Source organism: Phacochoerus africanus, chromosome X, assembly GCF_016906955.1.
Source record: "Phacochoerus africanus isolate WHEZ1 chromosome X, ROS_Pafr_v1, whole genome shotgun sequence".
Taxonomy (NCBI): Eukaryota; Metazoa; Chordata; class Mammalia; order Artiodactyla; family Suidae; genus Phacochoerus; species Phacochoerus africanus.
Genome location: NC_062560.1, coordinates 25,698,121 through 25,715,566, shown reverse-complemented (window position 1 = coordinate 25,715,566; position 17,446 = coordinate 25,698,121). Strand labels below are relative to the sequence as shown.

General features: G+C 37.9%; 1 pseudogene; it reads right to left on the bottom strand.

Annotated features, from left to right (window-relative positions):
• Window positions 1-2,185: 2,185 nt before the first annotated feature.
• LOC125118964 (density-regulated protein-like) lies at window positions 2,186-2,759 on the bottom strand (annotated as a pseudogene).
• Window positions 2,760-17,446: the final 14,687 nt, after the last annotated feature.

Here is a 17,446-nt window from a genome sequence, read left to right as displayed (position 1 = left end):
ACCATAAGAAAATTGCCAAATTTTTAGATTCCAAAAAGTTGAATCTTGGAAATTTTCATGTGATTTAACCTACAAATATTATCTTATGCTTTAATCCTTTTACTAACTCTCAGAAGAGGTTATTATTAAATTTTTATACTTAGCACATTTAACAAAACTAAGGTCTTGAGAGTTTTAATAACCTGCTGAATATAACACAGGTAGTAAGAAAAGGAGCCACCATATTAACAGAGTTTTATTCAATTCCAAACCCCATCAACTTATTCTTATTATATTTTGTGTCCTGTTGATACCCATTGGTATTTTAAGTCAAATATGTTTTTATTTTGCATACTTGTGGAAAAGCTTCCTCCTATTTTAAGCATAATTTCTATACTATTGTTTTTTTTACACAAGGAGGATTTTAATCCTGCAGTAACATCCACTGCTAGCTATATATGGATTGAAACTGCATTTGCCAAGAACTGTGAACATTAAGAATCTTTACATGAAGTCATATGTGTTGATATAAGCATGTAGACATCTTCCAGCACCAACAGAATACATATGTAACACATACCAAATAGTCTTGATGGATAAACTCACTTCATTAGATAATTTTATTTAGTTAAAATCCCAGTTTGTGCAGAATTTCATTTTCTTATTTTATCTTTGTTATACATTCTTTCTAAGAGTTCATTTATTTAAAAAATCTACTCATTCAATATTGTAATTTGCATGGCAGTAAACAATGGGTTCTAAATTTCTTCAAGATATATATAGCAATTTAAAATACCATGAGTCTTCTTTTCAGTTTGCATCACTTTACTTAAGATGTTCATAAAAACAAAGTTTCAATTCATTTAAGGCATTCATTAAAATTCATTGTCACTGTTTCTCTTGTGAGAAAAAAGTTTCAATTGCTATGTCCCAGAATATATATTGAGCAGTGTTGTATATTACTTACAATTGGTTCACAGAATTTTACTCACATAAATTTATAGCCAGGACAAGAACTCAGCCTCTCTGAATGGCTGTACACTAAAAACAGTGATGATAATAATGTAAGAAATGGACTTGGGGTGTCTGACATTCTACTTAACATTATCAAACATGTTTCCAGGTAGTCTTCACAAATATTTTAAATTGTATGCAAATATCCTATCATATGACACACCATAATTTCTTTAACCATTTTCCAATTGTTCATTTATATCATTTGCAGTTTTTGGTATTATGAGCAGCACTGTGATCAACATCTTCATCCATAGTTTTAAGCAAGACATTGTATCTTTAAGATAATGTCAAAGAAATGGTTTAAACAGTGCTGATGGTTTTAAGGTTTTTGATATACTTTACCAAATAATCTCCACAATAGCTTAAACAACTGTTAGCAACAATATGTTAATATGCCCACAAAGTGAAGTTGATTGGTGACAATGAAGCAAATTCAACCACAGATCTATGAGATGCTTAAGCACATCAAATCTATCATACCTGAGAAGTGAGAAGATAGTTATTACTGGTGATGAAGCCAAATTCAAATTATTTAAAATATTACTCAGCTTTTAAAAATTATGCTTTGATTAAATCATGATTATTTTAAAGTAATCAACATAAAAGTTTTCCACAGAAAGTCTACAGTGTTTTCCCAAAAATAAAAAGTTAAAAAGAAAAAGTCAGTACCAAAAGACAAAAAAGTTTTATTTAACTAAATTCTATTTCATGCATAAGCATGATGGTCTCCCCAGTTTATTAGACTTTGGCAGTAAAAACAAACAAACAAACAAACAGAAAAAAACAACACCAAAAAAAAACTAGCCTTGTACAGAACAGTGAAAATGCCGAGGGTAGGTTCAGTGGGTTAAGAACCTGACTCGTATCCATGAGAATGTCGGTTCAGTCCCTGGCCTTGCTCAGTGGGTTAAGGATCTGGTATTGCTGTGAGCCATGGTCTAGGTTGCAGATGAACCTCGGATTCTGTGATGCTGTGGCTGTGGTGTTGGCCGGCAGCTACAGCTCCAATTCGACCCTTAGCCTGGGAACTTCCATATGCCACACATGTGACCCTAAAAAGAAAAGAAAAAAAAAAAAAGAAAATGCCAGGGTAAGCATAGTTTCACTGTAGGATAAATATATATATATGGCCTCTTTCCCTTTGGCCATATCAACAATCAGTTAGATCACTAGAAAAATATTTTCAACATCACTTCTTCACTTCTCCAAGGTCTTTGATGCTATCATCATCCACCTCTCGTCATTTTTCCTAAATGATATCAATTATGTCATCTGTGAAGTCTCCCTGAATGATGATTTCATCCTTCCCTGTTACTGAGGCACCACAGGAGAATTTCTGAGCAAAAAGTATTTGTGCTTCTTTAATCAATTTCAAAAGTTGCAAGCCCATACACTCTTGTTACATATTTCTTCTTTGCTCTGAGGATCTTGGCTCTGGTAATCTTCTGTAGTACAGTCTTCTTTTTTGTTTTATTTAACCCCCTCCACCTCTCTTGTTTTTCTTTCTATTCCTCTTTCCTTGCTATTCCTTGAACCTCTCTAAATCCAGCTTCTTGTTTGGGTGAATTTTCTACAGTAAGTTTTGCAAACTCATTTGGAAAATTCTTCTTTAACCATTGTCTATGTTTAGCAGCATGAGGTCTATTGGTAATGAACTGACTCTGCAGTAAAGGACTTGAAGTGGGTAATCTGCATCTAACAGTATTGCTCTTTGAGTCTCCTCTGATACCATGCCCATCAAATTCAGAAATGTCAGCAGCCATTTCATAAACTCAGGTAGTCAAACAGCCTCCGCCATCTCCGCTCCCACCACTACCACCAGCTGAGGTAATGCCTACAACTCCTCTTCTTGACCAGAGCCACCCAAAAGCTCCATACTATTTTTAAATTAGAGAATCTTACCAAAGTTAAGCATTTAGATTCTAAAGTCTTTCAGAATATAACCTCCTGAAGTTAGACATTCCCTTATCCAAAGGAGTGTGTGGATCCTGCCAAAGGAGTCCCCAAAATAGTAAAGTCAATGAAAGTTAGAGAAAAAAAATATTGGCCACAGATACTGAAAATTTAGATTCCTGCCTGATCTGGGATATATGATTATATAATAGAGAAGCATCCTATCTGCTGAGACTCAGATTAAGTTATCAATTCATTAGGTCAAAATACTGTCTATAGGTGACTGAACTCTGACGTTCAGAAGAGAGCAAAGAAATCAAAGCTACAGGCAACAGAAATGGGCTTCAAAGAGATCCAAGAACAGGCAATGAGCAGAGGCACCTATAAGTATGTCTAGTTCTTAATACAAAAGAAGAACATCTGATTGGGGTTGGTGGTAAAGAAGTGGTTTTAATTGTAGGCAGTATATAGAAGTCCAGTTAGATATAATTTCATTGGGATTAGGCAATGACCTCTTCATCTTTGAATCTCTAACAAGTGGCTTGTTCCTAATGGGTGCTTAATACATGGGTGATGAATTAGTTTCTAGGCAGCAAACTGTGACAGCAGCAGTTAAAAATTAACTACCCTGTACATACATTTTAAGTTCCAGAGGCTTGGTGAGATGTGAGAGAGAAGAGATAAGAATTAGAAACTGATGTATCTGGTCCTTGCTCCACATGCCTCTTAACTGAACAAAAATGTCGTGAAGACAAAGAAAGAGAAAATCTAGCCTCTAGCTATTATAATTGAGTTTCAGTTTAAGTTACAGTGTTGGCTAAAGAGAAAGATTTATAGTGCCAGCACTTAGAACAAATGGCTTATTTAGATAATATAGTACTTAAAATTATTTACTTAAAGGTGAGACTTTGATTCATGTCATGATTTAAGGCCAAGTTATGGTTCTCACAAATTTTGTCATGGACAGAGGTAAACCAGCTCTGCTGGTTTGAAGCTTTGAAGCTCGATTTTAAGAAAAGAGTTTTATGGAAAGAAAATCTCTTATATCTGAAAAAAACGAGTAAGATTATTAAATTATTTTAGGTCATTTACTACTCTTTCTTATGACATAAACTTTAGTTTGAAAGAAAGCTTTCTAAATTATACCTGGTTTCACATATATATATATATATATATATATCTCACATATGGTTCATTAAAATAAATGTTTTTATATATAAAAGCAGGGTTTTCCCCCACAAACAACTATATATCCCTGAGTTCTCTAGATGTCCTATTAATGGAAGAGACATTAATGGAAGAGACATAAATCTGCTGCCAAGGTTGTCATATAGTGCTAGAACAAACAAACTCAGAGACGTGACAACAGAAGAAAAGAATGCAGGACTGATTATTTGACAGTATCTCAATATCTCATACAGTACAGATCCAATTTATTCCTATACTTATTTTTCTTAAGAGAGTAAGTCTTTCAATAAGCTGGAGTCCACTTTTTCTCTCAACTTAGAGGCAGCAGAAAGAATAGGAAGTCATAAGATTTCACTTAACAAGACACTTCTCTTCAGAATTTTTCCAGGATTGAAAAGGACTTTAAAGAAAGTATGTCCCTAAATTAGTAGTAGTTAAGTTGTATGGATAGCTGTGTTCCCACAGAGGAAATTTTACCATTCTGTTCTTTAGCAACAATTTTTTTTGGACATTTTAGGATAAGAAATAATCCTATTATTCTAGTGGCTAAGATGGGCCCATCACCCCATTTCTTCTCTCTCCCTTATTCACTGTGACAAAATCTATACAGGAGAAGAAAAATCAAATAAATTCCCAGATGTCTTGATATAGCATAGAAGCCCATGGTGTGCACGCACGTGTGTGTGTGTGTGTTGCTCTCTGTGTGTATGTATTTTTCTGTGTATATGTGTACCTTCAGTTGAGCTAAGAACTTGCCTACTCTTTCTCATGACAAAAATTCACTTTCATTTGCCTTTCATTTCAGCTCACTGGAATTCAAAATTTTCAAACAACATACAGACACATCTGAAGTTAAAGTGTTGAAAACACAGATCAGTATAAATTACTAAGAATAATAGACAGACACTAGACCCTGTTTAGCTAATATATAGTCTATTAAAATATAGAGGCCCTTAGGCCATATCAAATGAAATGTCCACTTGTTGAGAAAAAATATATATATATAGTACGAGAAAGTTATTGCCTAGAAAGCATCATATAAATGTGTATTAAAAGAATTTGTTCTTGATATTCACCTCTAAATAAGCATATTTGAAACTGCTTTGTATTCTCTAAATGGGTAGTGTACCTGCCACTTGGTGTAGAAATTCCAATATGATTTGCCTTTTATAACTAAGTTTCTTTTTCTTTAGCAAAATGGCCTAAATTGATTTAGGGTCTTCAAAGTACATATTGTATTACATTTTATTTCAATCAATTCTACACCAAAGAGTGAATGTCCAAGACATGAAAGATCAGTGCATTTGCAGTATAACAATTGAATACTGAAAGAATCATGTTCTAATATCAAAAGTTCAAGTTATAGAAAAGCCTAGAAAAGAGTGAAAATGTGTCTTTGGTTCTCTCTCAAGGCCGGTGGAATGCTGGGTTAAATTCTGTGTTTAATTTTCTAATAAGCTTCTTTGGCATGAAATTAAGTCCCTGTTGTAGCAAGAGTTTTCAAATGAGGGAAAATCATTGTAAACAATATCTAAATTTAAGAAGAAAGAATGTTAAGCAATAAAAACTACCAGAGTAGTGTATTGTGTATGTATATATATGAGAGTGGCATGTATATATATTGTTCTCTCCATGTCTATTGATAGGTAGGTAGGTAGGTAGGTAGGTATATAGTTAGATAGCTACATAGATATGGGGAGAGAGAGAGTGATTGATTTTGTTTTTCTTTCAAGACCAGGTAAATCTCTCAGGCTATGTAATTTTATGTGTGCCATCAGGAGAAAACCAGTATGTACTTCTATTTCTACAGAATGCTAAATAGGAAGCAAAATATAAATATGTGCAAATAAGTAAATAACTGAAAAGAAGAAATTAACCCCTGCATATGATATCTATCAACTATTCATATTCCTCTCTTAATTATTTGATGTTGGGAGATTATTCAACATTAGCAAAAGCTACTTAATAGTATACAGCAGTTATTAGGAAGGACCATGTTGTATCAAAGCATAACATATATGGTGGACATGATGATGTGATAACCAGATTGCTATGAAAGGAAAAGATTTGATGCCCAGCTTTTGGGAGAGAAGTCAGCAGACAACCTCCAGCTGTCCACTCCTCTGGTTTTACATCATTTGTAGAGAATGGCCTTTCTTGAGGTATACCCTTCTGAGGGCAGTTCACATCTGGTGGCTGGCTCAGATAAGAATATAAAGACCTGAACATTCTGACCTAAAACAGGACACTATGATGAGCAAGTGTTATTCTAGAACTCCCCACCAGGTTAGCCAAGTCTCTCAGACCTGCATCTTAGTTTCCATCCTCTACCTAAAACTCTTCCTTCCTCTATCTCCCTTTGAAGATGTTGATTCCTAATTAAATAGCTTGTACCACAAACTCTTTCTCATAACTGCTTCTCAAAAATTCAGTCAGAAAGAGTTGGCCAGGAGCAATCTGAGAAAGCAGGCAATGAAGTGGTGTTTTGGAGTTAGGTCACTCACCAACTTGCTGTGAAGACTCCTGGTGGCAAGTGGAACATTATGAGCTCTTGTCACAAGATGGCTGTTCAATTGTTAAAACCTTTACTGCTAGTGAATTAGTCGTGCGTATTAGTGGAAGTTAATACCCTAGAAAGTGAAATGTACTAGGTATGTGATAATTATAAAGAAAATATTAGCAAGTTCCTGTAGTGGCTCAGTGGTAATGAGCCTGACTATTATCCATGAGGACATGGAATCGATCCCTGGCCTCACTCAGTGGGTTAAGGACCCAGCATTGCATGAGCTGCAGTGTAGGTTGCAGACACTGCTCAGATCCCATATTGCTATGGCTGTGGTGTAGGGCCAGAAACTGTGCTCCAATTTGACCCCTGGCAAGGGAACGTCCATATTTCTTAGGTGTGACCCTAAAAACCAAAAAAAAAAAAAAAAAGGAAAGAAAATATTAGATAAAAGGATAAAGAAGGAGTTCCCGTCATGACTCAGGGATTAACAAGCCCGACTAGCATCCATGAGAATGCGGGATAAATCCCTGGCTTCACTCAGTAGGTTAAGGATCTGGCATTGCTGTGAGCTGTGGTGTAGGTCAAAGACGCGGCTGGGATCCGGCATTGCTGTGGCTGTGGTGTAGGCTGGTGGCTACAGCTCCAATTGGACCCCTAGCCTGGGAACCTCCATATGTCGTGGGTGCGGCCCTAAAAGACAAAAATAGAAATAAGAAATAAAAAAAAGGAACACAGAAAATATGTTCAACATCATTATTCATTAGGGAAATGAAAATCAAACCCATAATAAGATACCACTTCACATCCAGTAGGATGGCTATAACAAAAAAGACATACAATTATAAGTGTTGAATGTGGAGAAACTAGGGCCCTGATATTTTTGCTGATGGAAATGTAAAATGTCCCAGCCTCTCTGGAAAACAGTTTCACAAAAATTTAGTCATAGAGTTATTATATGACCCCGCAGTCCCATTCCTAGGAATATATTTAAGAGAAATGAAATAATATCTCTACACAAAAACTTATATAGAAATGTTCAGAGTTCCCTGGTTGCCTAGTAGTTAAGGATTCAGGAATGTCCATGTGCCATGGGTGCAGCCAAGCAAAACAAAACAAAACAGAAATAATGTTCATAACGTCATTACTGATATAGTCCAAAGGGGAAACAACTTAGATGTCTATCAGCTGAATAAACAAAATGCAGTGTGTCCATACAGTTAGATATTATTCAAAAATAAAAAGAAATGAAGTACCGATATATGCTACCACATGAATGAACCTTGAAAAAAATTATAGGCCAGTCACATAAAACAGCATATTGTATTATTCCATTATATATCAAATGTCCACAGTAGGCAGATTTATAGAGATAGATAGAAATTTAGTTAATGGTTGTTAGGACTGGGAGCAAAGGTTAGGAGGTTGGGGTGATTACTGATGGGTTTCTTTCAGGGATACAAAAAAATGTAAAATTAGATCATGGTATTGCTTGCACAACTCTGAATACACTAAACAATATTGAATGTAGACTTAATAAATGGGTGAATGACATGGCATGTGAATTGTATCTCAGTAAAGTTGTTAAAAGATTAAATCCACTCTTGCCTGGAATTATAGAGGTTTCCCTCATGGAAAAAAGAGATAATGGGATTGAATGGTTATAGCTAAATGCTACTGTTGCACTACAAAATGATAACATGCAGCTAAGGGAGAGTAGCAGACAACTGAAAACCAGGTATGAATGTCCACAAACTTCTTTGGTAGGTGATAAAGAAGCAAGAGATGGCTAGCACATAGAGGCCTTGGAAAGACACAGAAGCTCACAATAAATAGGAGATAAACTCTACAAAGATGCAATGCCAATGATGGCCTTAAAATTTCAGAAGTCCTCTAGTCAGGGAATACTGGGACATTCCCTCAAATGTAAAAGGCAAACGGATCTGTTCAGGTTCTAAAAGCAGCATATTCCATACTTAGGAATACTACTCCCACCTAAATATTGTATAGCATGAACAGCTGTCAGCTTTGAACAGGAGTCAGAGAATAAGAGAGCTCTGCAGCGGTGAACTGGTGCAGTGCAAGCAGCCTTTCTGCTTAGGCCATAAGATTTGGCAGAAATCTTTATATCATGTTGGAAATATTACTAATGGGAAAATTATTAGTTTCTGTGTGGAAATTGTGACAAGATCTAGTAAGAGAATCACAATGCAAGGTCCTTGGGCTCTAAAACAAGGCATTGCCATCAGCAACAAATCGTTATGTTCATTTTGAATAAAAAAAAAAACTTCTGGTGCATTACTGGCCTCTGATGGAGATAGAATGATTGCCCACAGGACACCAAGTGACTGTATGGCCAGAATTGTTCATTATGATTTAAAGCCTGTGAAAGTTATCTATTCATAAGGTTTGTAGATAAAACCAGCAAAAATGCAATGTAAGATGTCAGTGCTACATCCAGGATTGAGCATAAAAGGGGGTAGTGGCCACAAGTGAGCTGCAGGACAGGTAGCCTAGTCCCCAAACTCCCATGATAGCCATCACTGTCAGCATCATTCTCTCAACTCACTCCTATGGATACATGAGAGAAAGCTGTATCACCAGCTGAAGGAGGCGAAAAATGCCCAAGAAAGGTTTATATATTGACTGGCTTAGTATGTGGGCCCAAATTGAAAAATGGATGGCAGATAAATTACCACCTCACATAGTAATGACCTTGACAGACAGTGGTAAAGAAAAATAATCTCAGTGAACAGAATTTAAGGCAGTTCAACTGATCATCCTTTTTGTGTAGAGAGAGGAGTATCCCAAGTTTAAAGAATATACAGACTCATGGACAGTGGCAAGTAGTCTGGCCAGATTGTCAGGGGCCTGGAAGGAAAATGAGTAGGAAGTTGGGAAAAAGTTCTGGGATAGAGACATATGCATGTACCTACAAGAGTGGGTATGAAGTGTAAACAGAAGATCTCTGAATCACATGTTAACATTGAACAGTAATCATCCACCATGGTAGAATCACTAAACAGCAATGTAGGCAATGACCTAGCCAGGCCTTGTCATCAGTCATCCCAGTGCTGAAACAATGTAGCCAAGGTAACAGAGGTGGAGGTTGTACATTTTCCCAACAACATGCACTCTCACTGACTAAAACTGACCTTGCTACTGCAAGCAATGATTTCCCAATCTGGCAGCAACAGACCTTTTGGTATCTTGACCCCTCTAGCCCCTTCTAGGCTCCTGGGCCCTTCTAGCCTGGAAAATCTAGTGGCTCCTTTTCATAGGAATTGACACTCTGAGTATCATTTTGCCTTTACTAACTGCAGGGCCTCAGCCAGCACCATTGTCCAAGGGTTTATATAGTGTTTCATCTCCCACTATGTGATTCCACATAACATAGTAGCAGACCAGGGATCTATTTTTATAGCAAAGATGATGTGGGAATGGTCCCTTGATCCACAGTCATATTTTGACTTAGAATCTGTGCCTCGATAGTGTGGGAACAAGCTGCTGGAGGCATAGCTTGAAGCACCAGGTGGGAAGCAATACTTCATCCCCCAGGATTTTGTATACATCCTTAACAACCTTTACATGACACTATGTTCCCAGTAGATAGAATACTAGAGGAGTCTCCATTCTCTTCCCATCATTTGCAGTGACTCACTGGGGTCCTTTGTGCTCCCCATTTCTGCAACTCTGGGGTCTATATGGTTAAATATTCTTTTCTCAAAAGAGGGTACCATTTCCCCCAAAGACACAGAAGAGTGCCATTGAATTATAAACTCCACAAGAAAAGGAGTCATTGTTTTAGCAGGAATAACTCTAATCAAGAGGAAAAAGTAGGGCTGCTTACACATTGGTGGAGCAGAAGAATGTGTGTGGAATCAAATGGCCCACTTGAGTGTATCTTGGTATCCCTTTGCCCAATTGTGGGTGTAAAGAAACAGGTATGGCCACCACCTTATGAGAAGGGCAGAATGACAAGGTACTCAGGGACCTCAGGGGTGAGAATCTAGGTCATGTCACCAGCTAAGCCACTGAGGCCAGCGTATGTGGTAGCTTATGGTATCTTGTGTAGAGTGAAAACGGAGGAGGGAGATTAATAGAGGAACTGCAGCACTGAGGACTATAGTTTATCTCACTAACTTCCTTCTTCTAAATGTCCCCTTGGAAAGAGATGTCCAGTGGAATTTGTAGGCTATTCCCCAAACATGCAAATATACATGGATCTATGAGACATGGGGTGTGGACTGTGGCAGACATGGAGATGCACCACCCAGATTCATTTTCAAAGAAAGACTTTCTGCTCAGCTGTGGGGAGTGTTTGCAACCTCCAACTGTCAGACTCTCTTGGCCTCTCATCTGCAGAGAATTCCCTTCTCAGAGGCCACATTCTCCCCAGAATAGCCTACATCTCTTACTAAGTAAAGCTGGAATATAAAGGTCCAGCCACAGCAAACCAAGATGAGACATTATGAAAGGCATTACTCACTCCAGAACTTCCTGCATCACAGTTCAATTGCTTCCTTTCCTCTCCTCTAAAATGTCTTGTCTCCAAACTCTGTGGAGAATTCTCCTGCAGATTCAAGCTGGGACAACAAATTTAATAGCAACTTTTATTCAGATTCAGACACTTGCAGTAGTAATACATACCATTATGTTCCTTTCTGTTGGTGAAATACTCTCCTAGAATATGAAGATGTCATTATTACTTAGTCTAAATTAATCTTTAAGTGCATTTTTAATAATGATATTACCAAAGCTAAACATTCAATTTGCACATTTTTTCTGTCTTTGCAATACCAGGAATCTGGACACTGAGAATTGTTCAATAACAAAATAATCTAACCAAAAATACCTATACTGTCTTGACCATTCAAGTTGATAGAAGTAGCTTTGGTACAAAAAAAGTTATGCTTGAGTTTGTTTTTTGTTTTGTTTTTTTTTTTACTGTTTTTGTTCTTTTCTACACCTTTGAATTGAATACTTAAAAATATTTCAAAATGACTTGCATAATTCAAACAGAAAGATTTACATTTTGATTTCTTGATTCTTAATTTTTCCTTTACTACTGATTTGAATGCTTGATAATATTTTAAGCCGTTTACCAAATGAAAAAAACACTAAATTAATGTATTTGTGTGTTATTTAGGTCAGAGTACTTACAGATGTAAGACAAAGTTAATATTGGTGTTTAAATTATCCATATTCCTTTTCTCACCAAAGCTCATCAAGCACTCCTTTTAAATGATGCATTTGGCAGATGAAAAGCACAGATGACCTGTCCCACAGCACATTCCTAATGGCTGCATCTGGAGCTCATGTTATTTTCCTGGATGCATTAGCATTCGGCTGGGTGATAAATATCAACTGCCTGGGATTTCTAAGCTTTATAAACTTGCTTGGGTGATTTTGCACTTCTAGTCTTCAGCTTTTTATCATGTTCTTATGGCACTTCAGTCAGAATTCTTCCTCTAAGTAAAATGTTATGATAGAGAAAGGGATGTTTCATCATATCACAGCCTGCATTTTCAACTTTTCTGCATGAGTGAGAATGATAATTTGGAAATAATCCACAAACAACTAGACCATTTTTCAGAATCAGGAATGGTGGTTGGCATAATAACCAAACATTTGTATCAATAATCAGATGTTTAGTTTGCAAAGTCATTCATTTACCATCACTATTAATATAAAAATAAAATAGCTTGCATTTATATTGCACATCGCACTTAACAAAATGCTTATACATACATCATATTACTTGATCTTCAGAAACGACATGAGATTTGGTGGGGTTTTAGTACCTGTTTTATAGAAAGAATTGCTAGGGCTCAGAGAAACTATGGTTAAAACAGGAGAATTTACTATAAATAACTATTAAGCTCAGATAAAAGAGTAACTATAGGATGTAAGAGCACTCTCTATATAGTGCCCTATGGCTGAAGAGAGAGTCCCCAAAGAGGTCCCAACTTAGAAGGGGACCTCCTTCCCCAAGGCAGTCATGCCTAATTCATTGGAGAAGATGGAGTTGCAGCTCACTGGATGACAAAAAAAAAAAAAAAAAATCACTGGTTTCTTTAAGCGGAGCTGGGCCCATAGTTACCGGTCAAGCAGACAAGCATCATCTAGTGGGTTGGTGGATGAATGTGCAGAAAAGTGTGGGCATCAGTGCTGAACAAAGGGTGGAAACATACAGTGTTAGTGTTGGGAGGGCCAAGGAAGGTGATCAACAGGCAGAGCCAGAGCTGTGAGGTCACCAAGGAACCACCATGTTCTTGGCCCTGGCTGGGGCAGAATACCACTGGATGTCCTCAAACTCACACCTTTGACCAGTGGTACAACCGCAGGAATCAGTAGAAATTTCTTCCTCCTGCAGTGTCACAACAGCGACCTCTAGTGAGAGAGTTTAATATTGTGTTCACCACAAAGGAGGAATGCTTAAAGATTTCTGTCCGTTATTGCATGCAGAGTAGGTATTGCAGGGTGAATTTGGAGCTGACATATAATAAATTAACACATTCAAGACCTTGGGTAAGGCAATGTTTTTTTGGCAGATGATAGTTCTTGGAAAGGGACTTGCATATCTAACACTTCCAGCCCTTGGAGAAATGAGTGTCTCCGTCCTGAAAGGAAAATCTGGGTGGCTAACCACAGTAACCATTATAATATTAATCTATAAATCAGTGCCAAGAAGCTGTCTGAACTGTGATATATATATATATACATATCCATCCCCTTTTATTAAGATAAATTAATGGGCCTTTAATTATTGCCCTCAGTGTTGTTTCCTCAAGCTTTCTTTTTATTCATCAGAGTGTCCATTATAATCTGTTGCCTGGATATAGAATATATTAAACTTGAATAATAATATTAATAATTATCAAACCAAATATTCTTTTTTTCCCTGGAAATCCTTAAATTTCATAATAAATGTTCACCAACATTTCCTTCCTTAAAGTTATCCTTCCTACAGAAGGCTTGGTATAGCTACTGTGCTTCTATAGACCATTACTTTCAACTTATTGGCATCAATGGCAGTTAGCCAAATATCATCATGAAGATATTTTCAAGATGCTTGTGATCAATAATCTTTTTTCACAAACTGAAAAAGGAATCAATGCATATGGCTTGTGTATTATTAGTTCCCTGCTTCATCTACTTTTCAGATTAAGGGAAAATTCCCCCCCACACACACACACCAAAAGAATGAGTATTTCAGAATTTGAAAGGGATAAAATAGAGGCATAGTTCTCTTATATACTAATTAATTCAATTTCCACCAAATGATGCTGCCTCCCACTGGCTCAATAATAAAATCAATTATCTGTGTTCGCTCCTGAAACTTTCTCTGCAGTTGCCCAGAGGATTAAGGATGTGTTCCATACTGCAAACATTGAGTTACAGCCTTGCATTTTGCTTCTGTTCTGGATCTCTTTTAGTGTAACCACATATATAGTATATGTCTTTCTCTCTTTTATTTGTATATTCTTCTTTGGCTAAAATTCTTAATGCTACACTAATTTGAAGACAGACTCCAAATATGCAGGCATAAAATAATAAAAACTCTTTTAGTTAGGGTAACTTTCCCAGTTTTAGCTCCTCAGGAAACACTCTTCCTTTCAATGACTGACAGACTCTGAATATTCTCTCACTCCTTTAGGTCTATGAGTTATGGCTTCTCTTTGTAATGACTTTCTCCACCTGAAATTTTCATACACGTATGCAATGATAAGCTTCATTACTAGGTCCTTTATGAAGTTTGTGCCAATCTCCCCTTACTTACTCCTTACTCCCTACTGTTCCCATGGCATTTAGTATTTGTTGTAAGGCTAGTTTAGTGTTGCTGAATTCTCTCAGCTTTTGCTTATCTATGAAATTTTTGATTTCTTCTTCAAATCTGAATGAGAGCCTTGCTGGGTAAAGTAATCTTGGTTGGAGGTTTTTTCCTTTCATCACGTTAAGTATATCATGCCACTCCCTTCTGGCCTGCAGAGTTTCTGCTGAAAAATCTGCCTATAACCTTATTGGGGTTCCCCTGTATGTTACTTGTTTCTTTCCCCTAGTTGCGTTCAAGATTTTCTCTTTGTCTTTAATTTTGGTTAGTTGGATTAATATGTGTCTCAGGGTGTATTCCTCCTTGGGTTTATTTTATATGGTACTCGTTGTGCTTCCGGGGCTTGAGTGAGTGGTTCCTTTCCCATGTTAGGGAAGTTTTTAGCTATCATCTCTTGGAATATTTTTTCTGTCCCCTTCTCTCTCCTCCTTCTGGCACCCCTCTAATACGGATGTTGTTGCATTTAATGTTGTCCCAGAGTTCTCTGGGACTCTCTTCATTTGTTTTCAATCTTTTTTCTCTTTTCTGTTCTGCATCCATAATTTCTACTCATCTGTCCTCCACCTCGCTTATTTGTTCTTCTGCCTCCTGTATTCTGCTGTTAGCTGCTTCTAGTGAATTTTTTATTTCAGTTATTGTATTTTGCATCTCTTCTTGTTTCAGTTTTATATCTTCTATTTCTTTGCTCAGTGTTTCCTGTAAGTTATCCATCTTTGCCTCCAGTTTATTTCCAATGTCTTGCATCATCTTCAGTATCAACAATCTAAAGTCTTTTTCCTGGAGGCTGAGAATCTCATTGCTTAGCTGATTTTCTGGGGTTTTTCCTTTCTCCCTCATCTGAGTTATAGCTCTCTGCTTTTTCATTTTTATAGGTTTTTGGTGTGGTGACCTTTTTCCAGATAATAGAGTTGTAGCCTCTCTCACTCTGGTGTCTGCCCCCCTTGTGGCTGAAGTCGATATGGGGGGGGGCTTGCTGTAGGCTTCCTGATGGGAGGGACTGATGCCTGCCCACTGGTAGGTGGAGCTGATTCTAATCCCTCTGGTGGGTGGGGATTAGTCTCTGGATGGGATTAGAGGCAACTGTGTGCCTGAGGGATCTTTAGGTAGCCTGTTTACTGAGGGGTGGGGCTGTGATGCCACCTGGATTGTTGTTTTGCCTTGGGCTTCTCAGTGCTGACTGATGGGTGGGGCCAGATTTTCCCAAAATGGCCACCTCCAGGGAAAGGCACGCTGCTGAATATTCCCGAGAGCTTTGCCTTCAATGTCCTTCCCTCACAACAAGCCACATTCACCCCTGTTTTCCCAGGATGTCCTCCAAAAACTGCAGTCAGGTTTGACCCAGATTCCTATGGAGACTTTACTTGCCCTGGGACCCAGTGCATGTGAACGTCTGTGTGTGCCTCTTAAGAATAGAGTCTCCCAGAGTTCCTGTCGTGGCTCACTGGTTAACGAATCCGACTAGGAACCATGAGGTTGAGGGTTTGATCCCTGGCCTTGCTCAGTGGGTTAAGGATCCAGCGTTGCCCTGAGCTGTGGTGTAGGTTGCAGACGTGGCTCAGATCCTGCATTGCTGTGGCTCTGGTGTAGGCAGGTGGCTGCAGCTCCAAATAGACCCCCTAGCCTGGGAACCTCCATATGCCATGGAAGCAGCCCTAGAAATGGCAGAAAGACAAAAAAAAATAGGGTCTCCATTTCCCCCAGTCCTATGGAGCTCCTGTGTACAAGCCCCACTGGCCTTCAATGCCAGATGCTCCAGGGGCTCTTTCTCCCAGCGCCAGATCCCCACACATGGGAGTTTGATGTGGGGCTCAGAATTCTCACTCCTGTAGGTGAGTCTCTGTGAACCAGTTACATTCTGGTCTGTGGGGCTTCCCACCAGGAGGTATCAGGTTGTTTATATCATGCAGTCGCCCCTCCTACCTCTTGCTGTGGCCTCCTCTTTGTCTTCTGGAGTAAGATGTATTTTTTAAGGTTTCCGGTCCATTTGTGTAAAGATTGCTCAGACTTTAGTTGTGAATTTGTTGTTTTTAGGAGAGAAGTTGATCTCCAGTCCTTCTATTCCACCATTTTAGGAGTCTGTTCCCGTGGCATTTAAAACTATCTCAGTTACAGCACATTCCTCATTGCTTTTTCTGTACTTGGCTTTCTCCTCTACTAACTTCTAATCTCTTCGAACACAGGGTGCAACATATTCTATTGTTATCTGGATTGCCTCTACCAAACCAGACACATAGCTGTGGCGTTAGTATTGACTTTCATTACTTTTCACTGGACAATTGCTCTTGGCTCACTGGAGCCATCACCGGTGAATACACTGGGAGCTTATATCCCCCTTCCAGCAGCTCTTAACAATTGAACTTACTGATATTGGGATATAATAGCCTACCCTCACAACCTCATCTATAGACTGGAAGACCCCTGTGTTGAGATTCATACTCTTCATGGGATCAAGCTGAGGCTAAAACCATGTCTTTGCCTAGGTTCTTCATCTGACACACTTTCCTTGCCTCTCTCCTTAAAATTTTTCTCCTGAGATCATTCCCTCAACAAGTCATCTTGCTGAAGAATCTCCATTCCTATTGTGGTAAGACACAGGGTTTTTGATCTGAAAATATTTGTAAACTTGGGCCTAACCTAGTACTATTAAGGCATAGGACACTCAAGAAATATTTGCTTAGTGGAAGCAATTGAGTAATTAAATTAAGTATATTTGATTATTCCTGTCTTTCCTGCTTTATTGCCATGTTGCATGGCTTTTCTCTCTCAATTTCCTGGTCCTGAGAAAATGGTGATGCCTCAGTGCACTTCTGGCAAAAACCTAGTTTCAGTTGAAGTTATCAAGATCCCAAACCATATTATTGCTTCTTAAGTTTTGAATCCATGATTTTTTTTCATGATTTTCTTAAGTCCTTTTCTATCAGTTAGGCCCAAAGATACCTGAATTATGTGATAAACATGTATTAAGCAAACTTTTTTCGGAAGTACAGAAAAGAAATCATTGCATTGTCAATGGCTTACATCAAAAGTCAATT